The following is a 15,421-nucleotide window of genomic DNA, read 5'->3' as shown; positions in this document are numbered from 1 at the left end:
AATTTATTTTTTATTGTGGTCACAGTGATATATGTTGAAAAATATATAAACAATGTTACAGATACATGTTTTATGTGTCATTATTTTAATATATTTCTTTAAAAACATATGCTGTCAGAGTATAACAGGGTAACTTTCACAGGTGTGAAGGTTTATTAAGCAAGTTAGGTTAAACAGAAGTCCAAAATATGTGCTTATAAATGAAGAAGATAATCGTGACTAATCGAAAAAATAATCGATAGATTAGTCGACAACAAAAATAATCATTAGTTGCAGCCCTACTGGCGGTTTTTTAGAGTCAGGGCCTAAAGGAAGGTAGTGGTGTATGGAGGTAACAGTGCAGCGCAGAGAGGGACAGCGAGCATGAATGAACACTTTGTGGAGCGTAGGGTCAGTAATGACATGTAAATACAAGGTCCAGGCCACAAAATGAGAAGACAAATATCCTCCGTTTGCCTTGCCCCTACTTTAGCTGTCTATCAATGCAAGTTTGTCCTGTTCCTTAAATCTATCACAGGAGATGTAAGCAGCCAGGTAAAACGCCACTCCTGATCTTTGCAATGGCTGACAGGATTCATTACAGGGTGTCGGATCTTCACCTGTGCCTCATTAATGGGCTCTAACATTGATGTAGCTTTATCATGAACCTCAGCACACCCATGATTCAACATCCACTTTTTTGCACTACTCCACTCCATCTTTCCATGATTTTTTTCCAGGAAATGATCAATCAAGCACACACACACACACACACACACTGTGGTTTAATCGCAGATTTTCCAACATGCAGAATTTCTGCGTAACTAACAATTTGGACTGGCTTTTAACAGACGTTTTTGCTGACAGATAGCAGTTGTACACTCTTTATGGGGCTTCTGTTGGACAACGAACACGTTTGTGACCAACAGTCGCGAGGCCTCCGAAGGGCGGGAGGACAGATGGCACCCCTGTCAACGCTGCCGCCACAAACGCCATGAAAACACACAGACCGCCGTCCCCACGCTTCCACAGGCTTCCCCTGTTCCACGGTGAACATCTGTGTTGTTCTGTCCTGCCCAGAGCAACTCCCATAAAAACAGCGATATGGAACCTATTAAGACTTTTGAGACTGTATTTTGGGACAGTATTATTTTCCATTGCACAGACGAAAAACACAAAACTGATCACAGCTCTACATTTTACGATTTCATATAATAGAACGAGAAGAACCGGTTCCAAAAACTGTAGCCAAAGGTCCTTTTTATGCTATTTATTGGGGGACTGGAGAAGCGAGAGGAGGGGTGGTGGTTGGTGGGTTGTGAGGGCAACCAAGGAGCCTGTGTGGTTACATAAGAGACACAGGAGAACAGATGGATGGTGCAGGTATGAGAGGTAAAAGAATTAGGTACTATGTGTCCACTTCAGAGGAGCAGAAGTTGTCCGGAGCTGAACTGAAGATGAAATGTGCTGACAAGTGCTATAAAAACAGGAAAAGGGTTAAAGATTTTTCAGTGGTGTGGAGATGAGATCATGGACATACTGTGACTCATAACATGGCAATTCTTCAGAAACTGTTTGATTATAATGAAATCAGACTCAAAACACAATTTGATTTTACCATATCATTAAGTTCCATCTTCAAAAACCACAGCAAAAGCAGTCTTTTAATTCCAGTGATAGAGGTGGCCTTTACCACGTCCTACCTTTTAATAAATTTTTGTAAAATGAATCCTTACATACATAAGAGACAGAGAAAGAGAGAATAAGCAGTTCTATCAAACAGTGGTTAGTCCTGTTGAGCCCCAGCCAGGTTCTCACCATGCTGAAACACAGTTTTTATCCTTTAATATGAGGGCTGTTAAATTTTTTTCAGCCTGAGACCAAGAGGAGACACTTAGTCTCTTGCCTTCAGTCCAGAACCATGAAAGCATATTTCTGTACTTGTCATGTGAGGAGAGGGACCCAGAGCAGGTAGGCCTGTGGCCAAGTGTGGCTCTCTAACCCATAGTTTCAGAAACAACATTGGTCTGTCTATACACTTTTAAAGAGAGAGCTGACTGTTTAATGTTCTCAAATATGGCCAAATATATTCGGAATATTCTTGCTTTTGTGTGTTTCTACTCAATTTTTTCTATCATTTAGTGTACACTAAAGATGTGTGTAGTGCACAGCAGAATGATAGCAGTGTGGCTATAAACATGTGCTTACTCTTTTTTTTCTAAGCAATACTTTGAGCAATTTCTCGCCTTTATTAGATATCTTACAGCAGGAAGAGGACGGAGGACAACACGCAACAAAGTCCCTAAATAAATCTTAAATGCTAGGTCGGTCCGATGCCTCAGACTTCACTCTTTTCATGACAAAGAAACATGCAACTAACTTCAGGATAATGCCACAGTCTTAACCACGTCACCTGACAAGGAAAAAAACAAGTTCAAGAATCTTCCAGTGGCTGGACTGAGCGACATGCTTGCCCAAAATTTTTCTTTTTGTGTGAATCATGAATGTATTTAAGAATCTGCAATGAGATGTGTTACCGTTTTAAAACCTGTGGCTGCTCTGACAAAGTCCATCCTAACCCAGACTCCACATAGATTTTCCTCCAAGGAGCCCAGAGGGTTGTTATATCACATCCTGTGCTTAGTAGTCAACGGATAAAAGGTGAATTATTAAAACATATTAGGGACATGCTGCAAAGATATTTTAGCAGGCTCTTTTGCCTCACACCTTTAAATACTTCTGAATCTCTTCTTTTCGTGATAATTACTGTACACAATAAATCTGTGGATTCATCTTCTCAGCATTTTTCAGGAAACTTTCATCCATTAAAAACTACATTTATTCAGACACATTGTGCTACGCTGTGTTGGACTGGAGTTCCTATAAGCAGCGGAAGATCCGGTCTCATGTGAGCATGGTATTAGAGGTTCGCTCCCCAGCGATAGTCCCGCTCTCCTCTCATTAACATCCCATCTATCAAAAGCTCTGCTGTCATCCTGCACTGCCGCCCTGTCATTTAGCTCACAGTAGAGCAACAACACACTCACACTCATTACCCCTTCACCAAAGCCCGGAAAGCAAAAGTGCATTTTTGAACGGGGGTTGTGTTTTTTAATCACAGTCTGGGGACGGATTCATGTGGAATTTGTGTACGTGTGGTTTCTAAAACACACTTCCACTTCCATTTACATACCCTCGCAATGATAATCTCAATGCTGGGGGCAACTCTTAACCAAAAAGAAGAAAAAAAACCAACCCAGATTGTTTAAAAACAACTGCTTGTATGACTAGTAACAAGCACAACGTCTAATTCATGGGGAATGTGTACCATTTTGAAGTGGCTTGTAAATGTGGTCATGTGTGGTTTATGTGAGTGAGGCTGCTTTCCCCTGTTCAGGCCGAGGCTTCGTTTATGTTGAGCACAGTAAGGTGCTCCCCATGTGTTCATGCTATGCTGATTTCAAATTCAGTTTATGACCTGCATCACATTCCTCCCTCCCATTTCTTCCTCTCCACCGTACTAAAACTGATGAAACACAACAAAAACACACTTCTTTGCCTTGCACCCTTCGCTCCAGAGTGGTAGCAGGCCTCTGCCTCTCAGCAAGCGAGCGCTGGCCTCTGTGACTAAGTTGAGAGTGAGATAAAACAGAATAGCTTGACGGTAAATTAATGCTGGTTTTATTTTCTACAGCTCTGGCCAAACAGCGAGTTTAAGAATGATCGGTTTGTATGAGACCTCGGAGTGCTCTCTGACCGAGACGGCACTGGGAATATGGGAAATCACACGCACATACACAAGGTCAGGCCTATCTCTCTCGCTCTCCCTCTCTCTCCCACACAAACATACCGGGACACAATGCACCTGGTCTCTCTCTCTCTCCCCCCCAGTCGCAGTGACACACTGCAGGTCTCAGACTGCAGAGTCCAACAAAAACAGCAGTGTGTGTGTGTGTGTGTGTGTGTGTGTGTGCAGCAGTACACTGTGCTGTTTGAAGCATGCACAGCAATGTCAATAAACTGTGAGACGATGCGAAACCAAACAGAGTGAGCTTAGATTGAATCTACATTGAGTCTACCACCCTCCGAGAAATGTCCAAAGACTGAGCTTCTTCTTAGTGTCAAGACTCAGGCCAAACACCCGACAGTACATTTTGTGTGTGTGTATGTGTGTGTGTAAAGCAGTGCTGTGATGCAACAAACATTGTACTTTGATGCAAGAACAGTGGGAAGAACAGCGGAGGAGGAGACATGCATTACATGATGCAGTCTGTTAATGAAAATTGTATGCTTTGGTTCAGGCGTGTCTCTCTCCATCTCACTCGACATGTAAATCAAAGTTTGCTTCCTGACGAGACAGAGAGCTAAACTTTCTTTGGATTTCTTTTGGCAAGAGTAGCACGATCAACAAGGTGACTTCCAAATGCACTCCTGACTTGACCCATCTCTGGAAAGCTGCTCACCCTCAGCCACACTCACTGCAGATAGACAGGCTTTTCAGCCAGTGGCCTGAGTTTTTAGCCACAGAACTCAAGACGTTCCTGTGTATGTTCTTGTAATACTCTGTGCAATGAGATCACCTCTTACGACCTCTTAAATATATGGAGAATGGATGCAACCTAGAAACAGATGCAGAGCACCCTTCAGATGAGGATAAATGGACTGGTGCAACATGTTGAAAGTTGCATAAAACTAATTCCTAAGCTTTGAACAAGTTCCCAAAAGGGTAAAGTCATTTAGAAAAGAGGGAAAATGTAGGCCAGCAATTGAAGTCACAACATGCAGTCAATACTAATGTTAATGTTATGATTTCAATATGTATGAAACACCTGCAAATTAACAAAATACTCTGGAATGTAAGATATTTCTCACTGGAATAATTTGTCATTTCTCTCCATGAGGGTCTCAACAAGTGTTCAGCACGATCAGGAGAAAAACATCCTTCTAAAACGCAAATATGACGCCTGCTCAATTGGAAACAGCGACAGATTTGAAATACACTTGACCAGCTTGTGTCGAAAATCGTTTTATGCCTTTTAATGCCGAAGCCAAGCCCCTCGCCTTTTTCTCTCCCTCCTCCCACCTCTTCATGGTTTCAGTTAGCCAGAGATGCCTGCATTTGATTAAGGTTTCAATGTCAATAACGCCTGTTTTGAAAAACACCCTCAAAGGGCCCTGGAACAAAGACAAAGACGAGGGCAAGCGGGTGAGAGGGAGTCAGAAAGAGGGAGATTTGAAGGCAAGAAGAAACATAATAAGGTATTATGACTTGACATTCATGTGCAGCCCACATGTTACTGTCCTGTGTTTGTTTGCCCCTCAGCGTGATATGACAGCTACACTTGAACTGCTAAAAACACAGATCTTTAATGACTGTGGCCATGGAGGACTGAAAAAATAAAGCAGACCAGAAAAAAAGGCAGGAAGGACGGAGGCATATCAATGACAGATGAATAGTTTTCAGTTTAGAAATGAAGTGCATAGAGCCGTGTGGAGCGTCTTTCACTGCTTCTCACTCTCTAAATGGTGTTTTTCTCCTTCCACTGGAATCTAGCTGTGGTTAATTTGGCACATTTCTTAATCGTGACAGCGGGGTCAAGTAAATTTTTGTCTGTGTGAGTAAGGACGATAAAAATGCACTAAACTCCTGCTCACCATCTTCCACTACACGCTGTGACATTACAGGGTGATCAGTGAGCAGCAAGAAGCTTCTGAGGCATTAAAGTTATTATTGTTGTAAATAATGTCTTTTTGTAAAGGTGCTGCTTTCATTTCAAATTGTGTTTTTGGACTCTCATCAGCTGAGTCACTTACATGCATGTGACCCACCGCATCCTATATGCAAGCATTTCCAGGTAAAACATGTTCAGGGCTAGAGCTGAAATCATTGGTCCATTAATTGATTGATTAGTTGAATTAATCTGCAGCTATTTAAATAACTGGTTAATGCTTTCAGTCACTTGTCAGGCTAAAATGCCAAACATTTATTGTGTTGTCATATATTACAGTAAACTGACAATGTTTGAATTCTGGACTGCTGATGCAAACGTTAATGTCCATACTCACACGCACATACACACACTTATTCAGCTTTGCTTTATGAAGCTCAGATGCTTTGACTTGTCTTTTTCTGTGTTTAGCTGCAGTGAAGCGACCAACCAATCAGGGCCCTTCCTGAAACAAAACAGCTTGTTGTTTTCGAAATTTAGTGATGGTTGAATGCTTCACAGCTTTGCAAAAAAACAACAAAAAACGCTGCAAACCACATGTCAAATCTGTGCATGTTGGGTCGTGCAGCGTGCACTTGGCGCTTAGTCGGCCAACAGTAGGCGAGTCCAGCAGTCACTGAGAATCAGCAGTCAGATAATTGATAAATATGAACAAAATGTTTACTTGGGATTGTATGTTTGAGTGAATGATGCTGTATTTGGGTCTCACATGTCGTGTATGTGTGAACAGACATAGTGCATGTGCCTGTGTGTGTACACCGGACAGTGCCTCTCTTATCTGTATGCTTGTCCAAATCAATGCCACAGTGGACGTGTGTGTGTATATTCGTGCCAAAAGAGAAAATTCTTTGCGTGGTCCCATTCGAGTGGCTGACACAGACAGAGTGTGTGTTTATTAAAAGAGTATGGGTGGTCCTTTTTGTTTCATTCACTCAAAAAAAAAATGTTTCTTATTGTTTTGTCCCTTGCAGAAAATCATATGATATTACAGCCATCATGCTGTCACTACAAATTATGTGTCCTCTGTGTTAAAAAAGCTTATTAGCACTTAACATGTCACAGATGTTCCTTCAAGGCATACATGCTATTTGTACATTTACAAAAATGAGCATGGTGCTTGTCCACATTAGTCAGCACCCCGACTAATCAGAATCACTGTCAATACAACCAATAGGGCATCGGATTCAGTGCCAAGGTGTGCTGCTTTATGGGTACTCTACACGATAATCCTCCCTGCTGGTAACAAGGCACAGCGTGTTTCATGCACTGTCACAGTGAGAAACATGCTGTCTTCACTAAGAGACTATTTTCACAGAGGACTGACAGAGAGCTTCATCACATGGTGCAACGACAATCACCTGAAGCTCAATAAGAGCAGAACCAGTGAGCTTGTGGTGACGACAATGCTGCTAATATGTTGATATACTGATGCTTCACATGCATCTTTAACCCGGCAGCACAGAAGATCTACACAATCAGCACAGTTTCAAGGTGGATTCCAAGATTCACCAAGTCACCAACTCAGCATCTGCCTCTGAGTTATGGTGTTGAATAATGGCCAGAAAAGTGTTTTTGCACAACGTTATGACGTCATAGTGAAGCTGACCTTTGACCCTTTTGGATCGAAAACTTAATCACTTCATCATGTTATCCTATGAGACATTTGTGTGAAATGTGGGAATAATTAGCTTACGAATTCTTGAGTTATGGCCAAAAAGGTCACAGTGACTTCTGACCACCAAATTCTAATCAGTTCATCCTTCAGTTCAAGTGGACGGATCTCAGGGCCTGAGATATCATTGTTCCAGGGAATGGGACAGACTGATGGACAACCAGAACACATAATGCTATTGGCCACAGTGTCGCTGGCATGGAGGCATATAAACAAAAGGCAACAGGAAACAGTAATGAGTCTGATACCAGATGACCTCAGATGTCTGGGTAACTTTCAGCAGTCATTCAGTGTTTCATAGACACTCATTTTTTACGAGGTCACAGTGTTATCTACATCAAGTGAGCTCCACTTGTTTGATTTAGGGTTATTTATTCATCGTACATGGATCATTCATGATTTATGAGCTATAATCCAATAATGTGTGCGAGAAGAAAAACATGGTGTAAAAAACAAGTTGAGAAAAACTGCTGCTCATACTGAAAAAGGGTTTACATTCTATTGTGCGACACAAAACAATGGGTGATGAAACATTAGACAAAGCATATGGGACACAGTGGAGATGTTTAAATATAAGTGTTCACCACAAGTTGTACTGAAATTGGAAAAGACTAAACGCATCAGACAGACAGCGTCCATTTCAGAGCACTGAGCAAGAAATGTGGCAGGGAGACTTCATGGCCTTCAATAATCCATGTACACACACACACACACACACACACACACAGAGGTGGGAGGGGAAGGGTTGTAACACCCCGTGTCTCCCCCAATAACATACCAAATCCATCAAGGTGCCCCAGCATCCAGTACTGAAGGCTGTCACTGCTGGAGGCCCACAGGGTTTAATAAACAGCCCCAGAGCAAATGAAGGCTTTGTGGATTAAGGCATATATAGTGTGCCAATCATATTGTGGGTTGGACCGTGATTATCATGCATAATCCCATTACTGTCACATACTCCTTAATAGAAAGGTTTAGCACAAAGGCCAGCCTTTCAACTACATGACAAACATAGTTCTAGATATTCAAAAGGGAAAAAACATAAAAAACAAAAAACATTTTATGAACCAAGATCTTATCTTGTGTTGGAAAAACCTTTTATGTTCAAAACATGATCTTTTCACAAAAGGATACTGCTTTAGTCCGCATGATAACTGTGTCTGTTTTGAAATCCAAACATTTGGTTTGGGATCCTGAGGATGAGGACAGACTGTTACTGCTCCAAATCCTTTTGTGCAACATTCAAAACAGTAAGACAAAGGGCCAGTGAGGCAATATGAATGCAAAACACATGAATGAACAATACTGAAATACGAAACAGATAGAAAATTATCTGCCGGTAATCTAGACCGTCTAGTTGTGTAGTCTTTGCCGTCCTTTCCCAAAAACAATCACTAACTCCACTTTGTATTTGGAAGCGCATACCACAGCACACAGCAGCAGGGAAAAGAGTGTACTTGAAAATGAGCTGCACACAGACAGGAAAAAATGTTCTCAGTGTTTTCATAACCCACAAATCAATTAAAAGAATACAGCTCTGGTATAATTAAAAACAAATGCGATTACTAAAAGGCAGTTCACTTCCTGGAATGTGGCTGAGCTCGGCTGGGTCAGGCCACCGGATTGAGATCTGCGGGGCAGTGGGATCCAAACAGCAGCGGGACAGGAAAGATGAGGGAAAGAGAGATTTACTTATGAGCAAGTATTTGGATGACGGAATTCATGTTCGCCTGCTGAGTCCCATTTCTGGAGAGATGAACACGTGTGTTTGCTTTTCAGAAATGCAAAAAGACAGAATGGCTGAACAGAAGTGAAGCGGGAATGAAATTTAGATAAAACACACGAAGGGTACCGTTGTGAAAGAGGGGGTAGGTGGATGTGTGTGTGTGTGTGTATGTGTGTGTGTGTGTGTGTGTGTGTGTGTTGGCAGAGGACGAGATAGAAAAAGAGACGCCTGTGAACGTGGAATGTTCCCTGTTGGTTTTAATAACTAATCTCACAAGACTGAAGCCTTTATAAGTCAAGCCAAGCTCCTCGAAACACCCGGTGGATGGCCGAGAGATGAGAGACGACGATAAGGATAATGTACACTGCCTCAGTGGTTTCCACTGGGACCTACATTTCACCTCAGGTTTGACTAAATGTGACCTAATGTCAAATCAACTGTGAAATCTGTGGGTTTGGCAAAAATAATGAGAGAACCAACATGATCTATATGGTCTACATTTAAACCAATGTAGCTGAAATAATCTGGTTTATTTTGGGATGTTCAGTACATTTTTCAACAGATTCACCTATTTGATGAGTTGAAATCTTCCTTGTTTAACATCCCTGTAAGGCCTGCTAATAAGCCTCTACTGTTTCCTTTAAGACAATTAAAGAGGTCAGGAACCTCGAGGAGTCCATATTGAACTGGTCCGGCCATTATGACATTTTTGCCTCTGCACATTAAAATCATTAAAATTGACACTGACACGATACAGCTGCTCTTCTGTTTTCTCAGTAAAAGCGAAAAGGTTAGGCAACTGTGTACAGAGCAAAATCCTACAGTAAACATGTCAGCAGATGTGGGAGTTTAACTTCTTGAAGCTGCCTGGCAGAACTTATTCAGTCTGCTACTGGAATAAACAAAGGTCTGCTCTAACACTTCCTACTGTCACCCATATCGCATTACGGCTCTGATCAGTGCTCTGTCATCGCGCGCGCACACACACACACATACACACACACACACACACACACACACACTCACACACACAGAGGACTGTCTGTCTCCCGGGAGCTGATCAGCCTTCTATCCATCAACAGCCTTTTCTTCACACTGACCCAACTGCTGTGAACAAACACGTAAAAACATGCGAGAGAAGGATTCCTGCACCTAAGCACAAACACACACACATCACCACACTACAGCAACCCCCTGTCTCAGTCACACACACACACACACACACACACACACACACACACACAGAGGCGTCTGACCTGTCCGCCTGTCAGCACACCAAAAGGTTCCTTTGTCCTTTGATAACCCTTGTCCAGCCTCCTCTACAGGAGGCTGTCTCCCTAACAAGTCTTGCCCATGGCAGGAGCTCTGAGCTGGGGGCAGAGAACAGAACAATGCCCTCTCTCCTGAAGGAGAACCGTTCTCACAGGGACCTCTAATGAAATCCGTGTCTCGCCAGAGTTCCCCGACCTCTACCAACGCCCCTCCTCTTCCTCTCCTTTCTTTTCTTCTCCTTCTCTCCTGATATTACAATTCCTCTAAGGAATTCACTGATTTCTGAAAGCACGATATGCAGAGCTGCAGCGAGATAAACAAACCAAAGATGCTGCCTATGACCAACTGCAGTCGCTCTTCAAATTCTGGAAGACATGATGAATGCACTGTCCTTTTCCTGCCTGCACATAATTGAGAGCAAGACTTCAACAAGCTTTTGGCCTAAAGCGTGGAGAGGGCCTTAAATCATCGGGCCTTCTGGATTTGAGTAAGACAAATTTCATGAGCCAAAAAGCAGAGAACGAAATGGTTAGAAAGGCAGAAATCAAAAAAGACACGGCAGAGAAGAGAAGAAGAAAAGCAGAGACAGCGGGGACAAGGAAACGCTGACCTCTGTTTTGTGTGAGATGAGCTGTGAGGAGTGAAAAGTGGCGGGGTCATAAAAATCCTGTCTTCAGTTTCCATCCGCTGTGGAAATCCGTCTGGACCAGTCACCACAACAAACACTCCACTGTCCATGAATCACATTTCTCTACTCTCTCCTCTCAGTTTATCCTTTTAAGCTTCTCAACTTGCAGTCAAAAGTGAGAGATAAATCAAAGGACAGTTGTGTCATCTTTTTTTTCAGGATCCGTCTGTCGTAGAAATACACCGTGTGTGTGCTTCACAACAGAACATGCAGTAAAGATGGTGCCAAAAAGCATGCTGACAGCTTATACTAACAAACAGTTGATGTCATTATTGTTAAAACATGTTTCACTGATGAGTAATTCTGGCCAAAAACAACACTTCCTGTCTCAACATCACTATATATTTGACTGTTTTCCCTTAACAAGACGGTTAAAAGATGCCTTTAATTTCTCCATCTTCTCCCCTTTAAAGTATCTTCTCCATTTTTTTTTTCAGCTACTCTCGATATGCCTTCATCCCAAAACCTCTTGCCAGTGACAGAGGCCTTCGTGTTTAATGTCTCTGTCAACACTTTAAAGGAGTCGGCGGTGTTGTGAAAAATGAGCCCGAGCGTATAGCGGAGGGAGGTGATTTCCCCCGAGCCACTTGTAATTGCTTCAAGCTTGGACCAGACAGGACGAAACCAGGAGGCCTGGCGCAGGAAGCTGGACAGGAAATGGTTCAAATTCAGCCAGTGGGGCAACATGCTGGCTTCTCCTAGAAGTGGAGTGGGCAGATGTATCATGACAACACATCTTTTATGGTATCTGTACTCATATTAATGTATTCATACAGACTTGAATACAGAGCCAGAGACTGATTCTTAGTTCTTATGAGATCTATTTACCAATTCACCTTTTCAACATGTCCAGTTACTTAAAAACGTTCATGTTCCCTGAGCTCCAAGTGGTCTGGTTCCTATCTGGGGGTCCAATCTGGTGCTGCAGCCCTCTCCAGCATTCATACAGAGGCTTTGAAGAGCTGCTTTAAATCTCAAGGGTCAGACTCGCTCTGTCTCTCCTCATGCTTGGACTGAACTGCACTGACAAACACACAAGCGCAACAGTCTACACACAGCTTCATAAAACCTTTACATGCCATACGCAAAAAACACAAGTTCTACACACACACAGACAGAGAGAGAGAGAGAGAGAGAGAGAGAGAGAGAGAGAGAGAGAGAGAGAGAGTGTTTCTGTGTTTCTGACCAGGGAAAACCATCATGTTCCAGATGCCTCTGAGACATTCTGAGCACAATCTGCTAAATTTGTGCAAGGAATCATTGATTAAATTTACTGAAAAGGCCTGATCTAATCTAAAATCCTCCATCCAGTCATAAACAAAACAGTCTGAGGTAGGTGTTTGTTTCAATATAAATGGCCCTTGAGGGTGAAAATGGCATTACTCACTCCCCTCAGGAATAAAAAGACAAGTGAGCGCTGGGCCGTGCAGACTGAGAAAAGCTGATCTAAAGGACTTCACCTCTCAAACAGTACAGCTGTCTCATTAACTCCAAATGCCTCGATAACTGAACAGAGACCAGTTGGACCACCAGCGAAAAAGAGAACACCCTAAAGCCATAGAGAGAAAGCAGGTGAAAGTTAGAGAGAAACTAGTGAATGGGAAGAGGATTTTTTCTCAAGCAACCCTTTCCATTTCTGCCCAAACCCTGAGACCTTCCTTTGCCATCTTATCGTCTCCTCCCTCTTTCCCTCGCTTTCCACATTTTCTCCTTTCTTCCAGCTAGGATTAGCTCAGCAGGACACCAGCATTCCTTCTCTACTGGTAGTCTTTGTCTTGGCATTCCCACTCCTCCCAGTGTCCTCTGCAGCCCTGCGTCCAACCAAGAAAACCAACTGTTCCAACTGGCAGCAGCTTTTTTTTTTTTCCTTGTCTGTTGTTCATCAAACTTCAACAGTTTTATCTCTGATTTGAATTTACGAATTGCGGGATAAACTCGTTTTACAAACTGGTGGGTTGTTGGTCAGAGAGGCTGGTAAATCTAACTAATCTGAACTGTCCACTACCAACAGTTGGAAAAGGTCACAGAGCTGCAGGCCTGCTCAATTCAGAGTCGAGGTCGGGGGCGCCCATGCAGGGACTTTGATCTGGAGTCAGTTTTGCTGTGCCGACTACCTGTTGTGAGGTTTTGTACTGGGGTGAGATAACTGATACTCGGCCATACATGGAAGGGAGCTGTGTTTTACACTTGTGTGCCCCACCAGGGACGGCCGGCATGTCGTTGCAGCCATGTGCTAATCCTATGACTGCAATTTTGGGTTCTTATGTTTAACTTATGGCTACATTTTCCCTCTTTTTGGCTCAGCCAAACGAAGCCTTTCAAAGTTGTCTTACGTTCAGCCAGAGCGTCATCAAGTCAGATCAGGTCAGGGAGAGAGGAGCCTATTTTCAGAGACCTAATTACAAAGGCAAAGGCAATTACAGTATTTAAATACTGAAAAAATGAAATCAATTTTAGAATCCAAAAACTATTCCCTCTTTCTGACTCCCCCCCTCTGACCTCAGAAATAACCACTGATCCATTCAAATTCCAGAAGATCCAGTCCAATCCTGTTCCAGCAGATATCAACGTGAAATAAAAGTTTAATTGTTGCATATTTCCATCTAGACCTCTCTGCATTTTGGCTGAAAGTCTAATTGTAAACTGTTTTCTTTTTCCCCTGGCAAAAGGCTTGGCTGATTCCGCCAAAACGTGTAATGTTCAAGGTCTTCTAAGTCAGAGAGACGTTTGCGACGAAGTATCACGGGCATCTGGTTTTTCACATGCGTAAAACGGTGATATTTTCCAGAAGATTTTTCCACGGTCGAGCTACTGTAATCATTAGTTACCCGTCTTTGCCTTTTATTCTAACTGTAGTCGTACACTGTTCAAATGAAGACTGCTGGAAAACCCTTATGAGTCCAGTTTCTTCTGCCGATTAATGAAAATCAAAGATCATTAGGCCAGTGTTGCATGTGTTCACACTCTGCATTGATTGTATCTGTACAACATGTATCATGCTACAAGCAGATACTAACAGTTAGTGAGGTTAAGACTATCAAGGATTTACAGCAGCAAGGGGGGTGAGGAGACCACAAGTACAAGAACCAGCTGCTCTCAAGGAAGAGGCTGCATTATAACAATATGACAGCTGTCAGCAATGATATACCAACAGCTAGGTTCTGCATGCAAATACACATGCTCACACACAAACCTGAACAGCACATGCTGCACTGAAAAGCGGGGAGATGTCAGCTTTTAGTTTTATATGTTAATCGAGGTTGAAATCTGCGTATTCGCGCTACTTGACCTCTGCACATAAAACAGACATAAAGTGGACAGCAGGGAGAAAGAGGCAGAACAGACAGGGTCTAGGAGGCAGAATAAAAAATAATAGACAGACGTACTGGAGCAAAATGGGGATGTTAGAGAACGGTGAAGGCAAAAAGGCAACATGAGAAGAAGCAGGGATGATGAAGAGACAGATGACTGATGGAGTATCTCAAACAAATGAGTATACTGGCCTTGGGCCTTGACCTATTGCTGCTTAATCCTTTCACCTGGCTTTAACAACTGTGTTACTACACACACACACACACACACATACACACACACACACACAGAGTGTAGAAAACACACAAACATCTATACTGCACACGCTGCTGTTGCGGATGAAGGTACACCAGCCCTTTGTGTTTAAGGCCAGAGTGGATAATAGTTTTATTAGGACCACTGATTCTTCCATAGGGATTTACTTCTTAATCTCCATGGTGACTTGGCCTTACCGCAACATGAACACATATTGCTCTCAGTGTGAGTGTGTGTGTGTTAATTACACATACAGAAATGTTCATAGACTGTCCAGGTCCCAAAAGGTCCTGTGTATGTGCGCTCTGCTCTGAACCCGCCAGCTTAGTTTACACAAGAAGGTCATTTTAATCAGGTGAATACCAGGCAGCCTAATCTGCGGGTCTTTGCCTGAGCATAAACAGAGGATATCCCCAGGCTCAGCCAGGATCACATACCTGGAGTGATGGAAAAGTCATTTCTGGAGCTGACCGGAGCAATCCAATAACCTCCTGCCCTCCTGCTCCCTTTCTCTTCCTCCACCTCTGTATCACGATCACCTCGGTGCTAGCTCTCGATCTCATGTCCCCTTCTTTTACTCGACTCTCCCTCTCTGTCTCGCTCTCCCTGTTCCCCTGCTTTGTGTAGCATTACAACTACTGCTGGCTGACCTACAAGGCCGGTGTCAAATTTACACAAATGTGCAGAAATAAAAACACAGTCACATATACAAGCATTTCCCCATGCACAAGTACGCAACCTATGACTTTGGTGATGCAGGAATTACTCACACACACACACACACACAC

General features: G+C 42.9%; 1 protein-coding gene across 1 annotated transcript in view; it reads right to left on the bottom strand.

The window, feature by feature from the left end:
• The window catches only part of ror1 (receptor tyrosine kinase-like orphan receptor 1), a 125,206-nt gene that overhangs the window by 87,586 nt on the left and 22,199 nt on the right, over positions 1-15,421 (bottom strand). The gene's annotated exons all lie outside the window — the stretch shown is intronic.

This window comes from Chaetodon auriga, chromosome 3, assembly GCF_051107435.1.
Source record: "Chaetodon auriga isolate fChaAug3 chromosome 3, fChaAug3.hap1, whole genome shotgun sequence".
NCBI classification, from domain to species: Eukaryota; Metazoa; Chordata; class Actinopteri; order Chaetodontiformes; family Chaetodontidae; genus Chaetodon; species Chaetodon auriga.
This window is presented reverse-complemented; position numbering and strand designations above follow the sequence as displayed.